The sequence below is a fragment of the Neomonachus schauinslandi genome, chromosome 9 (genome assembly GCF_002201575.2).
Source record: "Neomonachus schauinslandi chromosome 9, ASM220157v2, whole genome shotgun sequence".
NCBI classification, from domain to species: Eukaryota; Metazoa; Chordata; class Mammalia; order Carnivora; family Phocidae; genus Neomonachus; species Neomonachus schauinslandi.
Window position 1 is genome coordinate 4,013,494 of NC_058411.1, and position 12,573 is coordinate 4,026,066.

Consider the following 12,573-nt stretch of genomic DNA (forward strand, 5'->3'; position numbering starts at 1 on the left):
AGAACTGACAATGATGTGTGTTAACAAATTTGCAAATGTTAAAAACTTAATAATTCCCATGGAAACTGGCACTTATTAAACTAATTCTGAGATTGCAAGTTGGTGCCAAGTTTAAGGAGGGCAAGTTGGCCATAAAATGTTCACACGTCTGACATGGCCATCCCACTTTGAGAATGAACTTCAGGAAACAAATTGGACACATATGTCAGATGAACAAAGATGCTCACCCCAACTTACACAATCCAGCTTTGAAAATTATCTAAAAATCTGATAAGAGAGGAACCTATTAAATCAGTTAGGAGGTAGTAATTTGCTAGCATACTCCATAACCACTAAAACATCACAAGCTAGAAAATTACCTACTGGCATGGGAAGATATTCAGGATATAGAGTTAGATGATAAAATAGGATGACAATAATGAGCCCAATTAAAAATATACATACATAATATATGTGTATAAACACGCACATGTGTGCCCACACACACACAACCACACACACACACACATACATACGTGTGCACACACACACGCACCCACTTATGTAATTTACAGCAGAAAACAAAAGACCAGAGAATGGTCATCAAAATACAGGCAGTGTTCATCTATGAGTGACTGGGATGAGGGTAATTCCCATTTTTCATTTTGTTCTTTTTAGTATTTTACAAGCTTTTATAATAAACATGCATTTCATTTTTAATGAGAAAAAATACTATTTTTTGGAATTATTATGTGCGATAAGTTTTAGTTATTAGCTTAGTGTCTTTTATGGGGAAAACTCACATGGTTCCATTGTTTATTGCATTTTCCATTATAGTAATGAGTTAACAAAATGCAATTTTATGCATACTTTTTAAAAGAAGACTCATTTCTGGGGCGCCTGGGTGGCTCAGATGGTTAAGCGTCTGCCTTCGGCTCAGGTCATGATCCCAGGGTCCTGGGATCGAGCCCCACATCGGGCTCCTGGCTCAGCCGGGAGTCTGCTTCTCCCTCTCCCTCTGCCTCTCCCACTGCTCATGCTCTCTCTCTCTCTCTGTATCTCTGTGTCTCAAATGAATAAATAAAATCTTTAAAAAAAAAAGAAGACTCATTTCTGCCAGGAGCATGAAGGTAAACCTGAGTCCCAACTCCAGCTGCCAAAAAGGACCCTAGTGTCCAGTCAGCTGTGAAGTGAACATGGTCCCTACCACTTGGATGGGACCAGGAACAAGGGACAGCTCTCTGGGAGCCATGGCCCTACTGACCTCCCCTCTTTGCCTGCACTCCCCCTAGTGTGGCCCTGGGCAACTTCTAACTGGCTTATCTGGCAGACCTGCCCTCCACACAGAGAAGCAGCTTCCAGAAGCGGCCCAGCCTCTGCCTGCCAATGCTCTGGGTGGGCAGTGCAAGCATTCGGGTCCGTCTGAGGCCTCCACACATGCTCTAGGCCATCTTGGATCACCTAGAGTCTTTATATTGTCTAGACCGTGTGTGGCCCTTCACCATGGACACATACGCCTTTTAGAGTGCAACCAGGAAAAGCAGAACTCACCCAGTGAAGCAGGTGCTCCCCCCATCAAAGGTGTCCTCGGGGAAAACTCAGGCTCAAGAAATCACTCCTCCACTGCTCTCCCTGAGGACGACCTTCCAAGACAAGAGGGCCAAGTCACAAGACCAAATCCAACCTGCAGGAGCGTGTCTGACTCACAGGGTTTGGGGAACTGGGAAACACTCCATGGGGGGTACTTTGGGAATGGCGAGGCCAGCGCCAGGGACTTGGAGCTGGATCGGAGCTGGCTGCTGCCTTCCAGATCCTCAGAAGTACATGGGAAATGGACAGCTATGGAATCAAACGTGGGAGTTCCACGCAGGGCCGATCCTGAGCACCTCCAGGTTGGGAGACCCTTCCAGAGTGACAGAGCTGGAAGGAGCGGTGAATGGGCATCACAAGAAACTCAGGATGGAGCAAGGTGGAGGAGGGGAAGGAGAGGGGATGAGATAGGGAGCCTTCAGATTCCCACCTGTTGCATTACCACTGTTGTTAGTATTACTACTATTGTCTGTCCCCCAAGGAGTAAATTGATTACAGTCTTAATTCCATGGCACCAGTCACCGATGGTCCATGAATGGTTCTTTTATGATCTCTATTCAGCTTGTGAAGGATTTGGTGCCCATCCATATGCCCTGCATAGCTCCGACCTAGAGCCCGACATTAACCAACGTGCATCCCCCTATGCTGGGTGGATGTTCCTATAGCCCCGTGGTCTGGCCGCTTGCCACCAGCCCTGACCTCACAGGCTGAGACCCGCCCCTGCCTATGCCCCGATCCTGGGTTCGGAGCTGTGCTGGGGCTGTTTACTCCCTGGCCCATTTTTGTATGGTTCCAACCACACCATTCCTGGACACTCTCCCTGCTGGGACAGAAATGGGCTGGTCTCAACGACAGATGGACACCCTCCCAATTGAGGCTCTCCTTGAGGCCACGGCAGGGGGAGTTTTGGGGTAAGCGGGCACCCAGTGGGCTCTCGGGTAGGGAGCAAGCCCAGGTGGGCTGAGGGCGGCCCTGGCCCCGCTCCCCTGATGGGCCAGGCCAGGAGTGAGCTAGCTCCACAGCCTGTGTATTTTGAAACATGCTGTTTGGGGCAACTCTAGAGAGCAGGAAGGGAGTTTTCTAGATGCTTCCCTGCAGGATTTTTTACAAAAGGTCCTGTAATTGGTAGACTTTGCCATGAAAGTTTGTTAAGTTCTTTCGTCCTGATGAGCAAACCATAAACGTGTGATGCCACGCTCTTAGGACCCCAGCCCCTGGCACAAAGGAGGACGGTGCCACCAGTCTCCCAGGGGGAGCAACAGACTTCTGCACTCTGTGTTCAAGGCACCCCTCTGCTGCCCCTCTCAGCCCTGTGCATTCGGGGGAGGCAACTAGGATGGGGACTGCTGTGCTAGACTTGGGGACACAGCTGAGCTCACGGCACTCATCTGAGCCTCAGTTTCCTTCTCTGCAATGGGGGAGGGCGATGATGTACCCTCCGCAGCAGCAGGGGTGTGAGTGAAGAGCAAGAAGCACCTACCAACTGGAGCCAGCTCTGCGAGGGGAGGGGCGAGAGTAAGGGAGGGGCACACCCCCTGGGAGCTACACCCTGAAGAGCCTCTCCCTCCCTTCTTTCACCAATACCTGCCCAGTGCTTTCTAGCTCCCCAACCCCTTTCCTTTGTGCCCCGCTGCACCCCAGGGAACAGCCATCATGCTGCGAGGCCTCATCTTCCAGCCCGTCCCAGCCCCTATTCTGCCCCTTCCTCCTCCAGGTAGGAACCCGAGCCTGCACACAGCGTAGTCCCTGGGAAGGGGTGGCTGACGAGAAAGAGCCCTGGGAGAAGCAGCCAGGAGACCCACAAAGTGAAGGACTCAAACCAGAGGGTCCCGGGCTACCCCCACCATCTTCTGTGGCTCGAAGGGAATCTTCCATCTTTGGTGACCTCCCCCACATTCCAAGTACAGCCTTCCGGAGGCCGATGAGTGCCCACCAGCTGCACAAACAGCCAAACCAAGGAATGTGGGCACACGGCTCACCAGGGGACTAAATATTTGGATAGGGGACCTGGGGGGCGGGGGGGGGTTGGGGGGGGGGGGGGGGGGGGCGGCGAGAGGAGGGTCAGTGCCAAGGGTATGCATAGGCACGAGGGGCAGGAGCCCAGAGTTGCAGGGAAGCAGCAGGGGCCCCAGGGGCACAGGGGGTTGGACAAATGCCCCTTTAAAAATGTCTGAACTCTGGCCTGGGGGTTCTGCAGAGAACCCCATGGGGGGCTATTAGTAAATGAGGCCAGAATCCCAGTGGCGGCCGGGGCAGCGGAGCGGAGGGGACAGCTTAGGAAAGAGAGGCCACGGGAGGGACACATGTGCCCAGGCCTGCCCTTGTTCCCTCTGGACAGTCGCCAGCAGCCCCGGATGGCAGGGGCCACCGGATCCTGATCCCGGCAACATCTGCCGGGGACAGGGTCCGGCCCCTGCCAAGCGAGCAGGACTGTCTCTTATTTTATCACATTGATCGGAGGGAAAAGAAAATACAACAAACCAGCCCCAAAGTGACCAGTGAAGATCAAGGGCCTGGAGGACAGCGAGGAGGAGGGCTGGGACCAGAGTCCAAGGGAGAGCCATCTTTTTCCCCACCCCGCCCCCCCAACAGGACAGGCAAAATGGTGATGGCAGAGACTCTTGCCATCATCCTTCTCCTGTGTTTACAGATGGCGACACTGAGGCTGGGCGGCCGTTGGCTCCAACCCAAGTCTCACATAGAGGGAAGAGGGAAACGTCACCCTTTGTGAAGGTCCCAAGTGACCCCTGAGGCCCAGCGAGCATAGCAGGCTGGTGGAGGGGGTGGGGGGGTGAATGGGCAGCACCCTCGGACTCGGGGGGCACAGCGGGGGGCGGGGGGCACCCACTGTGAGGCCCAGCTCAGGTGGGAGCTCCACGGGGCACAGCACACAGCAAGATTTCTGCAGGATAAATGAAGGAAACTTACTTCTCTCTCACACAGCGCAGGAGCACAGAACGTGGAGCGCTCCGGTGACTTTGAAGACACAAACTGCTCTTTCCTGGCAGAAAAAGAAAAAAAATGTCAAAAGAGAATGAGAGGCCACGAATCGCCCCGTCCTAGAGGCCAGTCCCGGGCCTGGCTGCACTCACAGCTCAGCAGGGACAGCGGGACAGCCAGTCACAAGGGCTCGAACACCGAGAACCGTCCTCCGGGCCTGTCTATGTGTCCCTGCATCGTTCCGCTTCCACCCGGGGCCTACCGCACTTGTGACCCTGGGGCGCCAGCCCCTCAGCCTCCATTCTGGGAGGCAGGAGTACACTGGGAGGAGCCCCAACATGCAGTCATGGAGTCATGGCTGCCCTCCCCATCCCCAATTGATGTCACCTGTCTCTGGAGGAAACGGGGAAACTTTTGGCATAACATAATGCTATTACTCTTCTCCTCAGTGTCAGGACCCACAGGCTCTGGTCCTCAGCCCCACCTGGGCCCGCCCCCCAGGGGAAGGGCAAGCCCTAAGCTGAGCCTGCCCCCGAGCATCCCGGTCCCAGCTAGTGCCACATACTTGTCCCATCCATTTCAGGACCAACTCCGTCTCCGCTCCGGCCCCGGGAGGGTTTGAGACCTCCACCAGAGGCTTGGAGGAAGAGCTGATGGGGCTGAGTGAGCTCACTCCAGTTTCATTAGAGAAGCAAAACCGAACCGCGGAATTCTGTCTTGCAGACCATCAGCCTACTCAGTGACAGCTGAAGGTTTGTTTTCAATCTTCGCTTCCCTTCTTTGCGAGGAGGCCCCAGCGACCCCCGCAAACCAGACTCGGCTCTGGCCAGTGGCCACAGGGTTTCAAATTTTGAAATGAGCCTTTTGCAAAATGTTCAGTTTCAAGCCCTGGTCCGATTGCCCACATCCTGTCCAAACTTCCTGGGGGAGTGAGATTTATTTAAGAAGGAATAAAATCTCCACGTTCACGTCCTTGAGTGAAAACACGCCCCATCCCAGGCAATTTCAAGGATTAAGGTTACATATCTCTTAATGAGTCGCAGAGGGAAGGCAAAGTAGAGTTGGCTGGAGAAGAGGACAGGCCTCAGTAATGAGGAGGTGCTATTCCCCAGTGCCAAGGATCCCAGTTCTCTGGCAGGGATAGAATCTGCCTCCAGAACGGCCTCACAATCGTTCTTGTGTGCATCCATTCACTGTCTCATTCAACCAGCTTCTGATGGATGGACCCACCAGGTTCTGTCCTAGACAGAGGGGGATCCAAAACACCCAAGACCCAGCACGCACCACCGGGCTGGGAAGGCAGACACCAAGCACAGGAGAGGTTTCCGAATGGAGGTCAAATTCATGGCCGTGCAACAGTCCAAATGTGAGGTGACCCAACCAACCAGGGGGAGGCAGGACAAGCCATCCTGCTATTGCTCCGTGGGAGGACAGGGTCAGAGCAGGAACGTGTGCAAGGGCACAGAGACGCAAATGCACAGACTCAGGGAGGGTCTGCAGGGCAACACACAGGGCCAGGAGTGTGTGGTAGGAGCCAGGGCGAGAGGCCAAGTCACAAAGAACCTGAGCGGGAAGACAAGGAGCTTGGGCTTCCCCATGGGGCTTCTGAAACTCACAAGAGGGCTCTAGGGAGCATGGGACCCTTTCTCATGCATTCTAGAAAATTCTAGATAGCCTGTACAGACCACAGTGAGGAGAACAAACTGGAGGAGGGGCAAAAAGACCAATCCAGAAGCTGACGCCAGCCCAAGATGAGGGAAGTCTGGACTGGTGTGGGGGAGGGGATGACAGAGGTAGCCTGGGCATTCCCTGAAGACATGCTGACGGGGCGGGACCGAAGTCGGAGGCAGAGAGAGGGAGGCATGGGCCAGGGTGGCTGAAACAGGCCACACCAGGTGTGCTCTAGAACATCACAGGGAAGCTAGCGACACAAGGGCCATTTTAAGAAACTCAGAATGAAATGTGGTGGAGGGAGAAGAGGTCAACACATATTCCACCGGACCCTCAGTCTGTCATCTGGCAGCCCATGTAAGAGAAAACCTTGAAAATTGACGGGCAGATCAAACCCTGACACTCGGCAGAGCGGTCATTAACAAGCACAGGGCTTGCATGAGACGCGGTGTTTGGCTAGTGGCCACTGCCCAGGTAATAACCACACAACCGCTACACAAACCCTACAACCCACTCACTCCTCTGTCCTCCAAGGACGTCCAAGGACCCCCACGCCTATGGCCTTGTCCTTTGAGACTGCACCCCCAAACAGAGAAGAGAAGCAGAGAGAGCTTATCGTGAGGGCCAGACCAGCCGAGCCCAGGCGGCAGGTCAACCAAGCCCCCAGCACCTCGGCTTCATAAAACTCATCACGAGTGTAATTAAGTAATTTTGCTGTGAGAGTTTGTTTAAAATCTAGCTCCCAAGCCTTGGAGCTCCACAAGGGCAGACAGAGGATATGGCTGGTTTCTTGCTATTTATACGCAGCCACAGAAAGAGCCTAATATTTTTTGAACAAAGGAAAGAATGGATGATTAATTCACCATTTTTTTCAAGTCTCGACCTTCTAGTGGACTACATAACACAAAGAGAAGACTCTGTCCTCAAGGAGTACATTCCCTTCGGAAGAAACCAGCAGGTCCTAACAAACACTGTAACACAGGTTCTGTCAGGGGTGTCAGGATGCACCAGTGAGGAGGACAGGACGAATCTAGACAAAGGGATGTGGGGAGCCAGGAAGGAAGACAAGGGGCTACGTGAGTGTGAGACAGGTTGGGTTGGCGGCGGGGCGGTGAGGCTTAGCACAAAGCTGAGCAACCGGTGGAAGCACAGACAAGAATCTACTGGAAGTTGCTGACCACTGTGAGATCCAGACAGCTGGTTTACCCAGCAATCCTGGGGAATGGGAGCACGTAAGTCCTGTCTCCTACGTCCACACACATGTGCCAGTCACACCTTTGATTCTAGCCAAAAGCCACCAATGTTGATCCTGCTGCCCACCCTCAGAATTCAGGGGGTCCGGAGTGCTCACTGCCCAGAAGACTCAAAATTAGGGTCCCACATGTCCACAACTGAGAATGGTGGGGGGGGGGCCTCTACCTGATTCACTCTGAAGTAGAAAGGCCAGTGGTTTGAGCTGAAATCAAATCGTCAGGAAGGAGGAAGCCATATTCCAAGCCAAATGACCAAGTTCCATCACCAAGTCCAAAGGACACAAAATCAGGAGTGAGAGATGGAATCCAGGGTCAGGAGCCAGCAAGACAGGAGAGGGTCAGGAGCCAGCAAGACAGGAGAGGAAAGTGGGTATAAAATTACAACATATAATTGCAGGAGGGAGGGAGGATGTAATATTGGGGGCAGAGGGGACGGAGGGTGGGTCTTGGGCAAATACCCCACATAGGGCAAAGGTGTTGCCAACCTACTTTTCTTGTCATCTGTCCCTGGCAGAATGGCATGTTCTGCTGCCTTAAAGGTGCATGGTCTGGGCCAGCCGGTCCCATCCAAACTGGCATTCTTCCAGAACTTCGCTGGACTCGCCATTCTTCTGGGAGAGGGAATCTGGGTATTAGTTGGGTATCATTTGGGAGTTTTCAAATAAGTACAGTTGAAACCATTCAACTACAGCTACTTTAGGTGATTTCTGAGGCTTCTATTCCCTCCCAAGTACCATAGTGTGGACATTCTAATAAGCTCCTGCTAGGCAAGGTTAATTCCCATAACAACTGTTACCCTTATCGAGCGGATGATGCTGAGACTGGAGGCCCAGAGGCACCTTAAGTCTAACCCAAAGTCCTACAACGATAACCAGAGGAACTCGGCTTGCTTGCACGGGCAAGGAGCTGGCCCACTTGCTGGAGGCATAAAAACAAGACCAGGTTATTTTCGACCTCCAGTCTTGGCAGACGCAAGGGCAGCTTTCGGGAAGACCCAGGACTTCGATTCCCCAATGGCAAGCCAACGTTGCCCAAGGATGGGCCAAGGTCCAGGGTAGTCAGAACTGCCAGTATCCTGTCTCACTGTCTGGCACTGAACCCTAGAAGCCAGACCCAAGGGAGAATCTGGACTTGCGTAGGAGGATGCCACAGACCATCTGACACACAGCACACTTCCCCACAGCACAGTTCCCAGACCATTCTGAGAAGGGCCATCCCGGTTCCACAAAAGCACATATATTTTTAGTTCTTCATTAATTCATTCAGCAATAATTTACTGGGCGCCTCCTAGGCTCCCGAGAAGAATGTGACCCGGTTCCTGGCTCTCGGGGCACAGCCATCTAGTGATGACATGTACACCAATGCCCATGATGGAGTAGCATGGGCGCTCCCGTGAAGCTGTTTACAACGTGCCGGCATTCCCAGCATGCCGTGAGGTTGGGGTGTGGCGAGCTCTCTCTGGAGCGGTCGGGGAAGGGATCCCAGTGTGAGCTCACTCATGCACTGCCTCACACATGGATCACTGACTCACTCACTCCTTTCTTGACTCCCCCCTTTATTCATTCATTCAGTGAAGTTGTTCTTGGATTACATTCCCATCCACTGACTCATTGACTCACTCACTAATTCATTATTTTATTCACTCACTCTAATATCCACTCCATTCCTCCATCCACTTGCTAATGCATCCACTCATTAATTTGTCTCATTTGTAGACTTATTTATTTACACATTAGTTAAATTATTCAACTTTTTCCTTCTCTAATTGATTTATTAATTTCTTCACCCACTCAGTTGTTGGCTTATTACTTAATTCATTTGGTTACTTATTCACTCATTGATGCATACATTGACCCACGGTTCATTCATTCCCTCATTACTAGTTAATTTTCAATTCTCTAGTAATTCAGGAGCTCATTCGGGGATTCACTTATTCATTCTCGCATCCATTTGTGCACTCATCCTTCACTTACTGGTCCTCCTTGAGCAACTACTCTTTCACTCATTCACTCACGGACTCATTCATTCATCACTCGCTCATTATCCTTTTGACACTTTTACTTACACATGGTCTCATCCACGCATTAATTCATTAATTAATTCATCATGCATTTATGCACATATCCATTTACTCAACTCATTGTCAATTTATTAACACATTTGCATACTCCTTCACATTTTCATCAATAGATTTCCTTTTGTTTCCACAAAGACTCAGTCATTCATTACCACTGGGTCATTCAATCATTCTCTATTTCATTCATCATTTATTCCATTTCTCACGGAACAAAGATCTATAATCTTCTTAATCTGAGAGAGAGGGTAGTCTAAATCTATTTTTTGAATGGAGATCTGTTTTCTTTTGTTTTTTTCAGTTTTGAAAAATGAATTAAGCACGATCTTGTCAGGATAAATTCTTATCATTTGTCCATGAATGGTCTTCAATGATTTCAATTTATGATTGCATGAAGCCATTTATTCTTTTTAAACAATACAGTCATCATCCATGAATAAAAGGACGAAACCAAGAATAAAAACTTAATCTACTACTTACCCCAATCTATACTGTCCTTGGCCACATTGGTCACAGTCAGGATCTTCATCATTAAATATAATGACTGAAATGGCCAATGTGTGGCCATTCAGGGGTACAAAGCAGATGTAAAAAAGAATAAAATATACTCATCACTGGTTCATACTTGGCACTTACTCATTTAGTTAACCATTTGTTCAATTTTAATTTTTCCTTTCTTCATAAATCAAACATCTAGGAACCCACTGCAAACTAAGAGCAGAACACTGACCATTAAATACCTATGTCTAGCTGCTTCTTATGCTAAGTGGTAACAACTTTAATCTATATATTTTTTTTCTTAATGGACCAAAATATATCAGAACTGAATTAGTAGTATTTCCTGTTTTGTAACATATCCTTTAAATTGGTCTTTTTCTTTCTTTTTTTAAAGATTTTATTTATTTACTTGAGAGAGAGTGAGTGAGAGAGAGCACACAAGCAGGGGGAGGGGCAGAGGGAGAAGCAGGCTCCCCCCACTACGCAGGGAAACGATGCGGGGTTCAATCCCAGGGCCCTGGGATCATGACCTAAGCTGAAGGCAAACACTTAACCAACTGAGCCACCCAGGTGCCCCTAAATTGGTCTTTTTCTATTTCTATTTCTATTTTTCTTTACCTTTGAATATATTTGTTTATTGATGAATTCCTTTATTCACTAATAATATAAAATCAATATCCATGAACCCTTCTCAACCAGATTCTTAAACTTTCCTGAGACCATCGCCGCAAAGTCATAGAGTAGTTCTCTTTGTGCAATGGACCTCAGTGGTTCAAAAAAATGATTGATCATAATTTTCATTCAGATGCATTCCATTCACATCATCGGTCCAGGCCTGGCTCTTCTGCATTTAACTTTCAGATGTTACACTGAACCATTTTTTGGTGTTACAGTGACTAAGGATGAACCCACCATCCTATTCAACAACTAGAATACTGACCCCTGAAATGAGTAACAGCCTAGATCTTCATGAAGAGAGGAATGTTTAATCAGAGGGACTAAATAAATAATAAATGGGACAAACATAAAATGAGACTTGAAGTTTTGAAATGAATGAAAAAAGCTAGGTTTTTTACTTGTACTTCATTTGTACCACACTGGATTAATTATAAACTGTGGTTTGTAACATATTTACATTATTGGTCTATGCATGACATTTCAAAAGTTATTTATATTTGTTTTATTTCCTTACATTTTTTGTTTACATTTTCCATATATTTTTCTTTTATTTGAGTATAGCCAACACACCATGTTACATTAGTTTCAAGTACATAACACAGTGATTGAACAACTCTTAGAGGGTACGATGCTAAGTAAAACAAGTTTAAGAAAGGCAAATAGCGTATGATTTCACTTATATGTAGAATCTAAAAAGCAAACCAAAAGAATAAACAAAAATCAGAGTCAGACCTATACATAGAGAGAAGATACTGATGGTCACCTAAAGTGCGGGGGTGGGATGGGTATAATGGGTGGAGGGGTGGGAGATACAGACCCCCAGTTATGGAATGAACAAGTCAAAGGAATAAAAGGCAGAGCATTGGGAATATGGTCAGTGGTATTGTAATAGTGTTGCATGGTAACAGATGGGAGCTTTTTTTTTAACTGATACAATGAAAACCCACAAACTAACCACCAAACCAAGAACTTGGTTACTTACGTAGCATGATATGCTCCTTCCCACAGGGATAAGGCAAAGATCTTCATGATTGGAGAGTAATTTAATTAGCTACGGTGCATCCATCCTGCTGAACGTAAAGAGGATGTTGACAAACGAGATTCGGGGTTTAAATACTGAACATGAGGGAATCATGACAGAAATTTCTCATAAACAGTGATATATGCCATATTCTTACATCTGGCTCATGAATGGACCTCCATTTTATTAATTAATATATTAAGTTATCCATCCATTTTAATAATATAATGAGCACCATTAAATAAACTACCCAACATAAGAACGAGGACTGCTGCAGACAATTGACTCTGGGTCCCATACCCTCAGAGCTAAAAGGATAGAATTTCTTTTATAAAAGGGTGTGTGTTGTGCTAAATCAGATTTATCATGAACCTTGGTTTGTGACACAATCTCATCATTGGTCCTTATGTGGACTTCTTTGAATATATTCCATACTTTTTAATCATACAGACAACCGTGAATGCCCTCAACAAATAGCCCCGACAAAGGCAAGAATTGGGACTAGTACTCACACTGAACCATAAAGGTCTTGATCATTATAGAATCAGCTCAAGTGTGTCCACTCTGCAGAGTAGAAAGTAGATGGGAAAATAAAGGGAGGGGAATGAATATGAATTCTTTTTTCAAATTTAATTTTTTTAAGTTTTTATTTAAATTCCAATTGGTTAGGGGCACCTGGGTGGCTCAGTTGATTAAGCATCTGCTTTGAGCTCCGGTCATGGGATCGAGCCCCATGTCGGGCTCCCTGCCCAACGGGAAGTCTGCTTCTCCCTCACCCTCTGCCTACCACACCCCCTGCTTGTGCGCTTTCTCTTGCTCACTCTCTCTCTCTCAAATAAATGAAATCTTTTAAAAATTAATTAATTAAA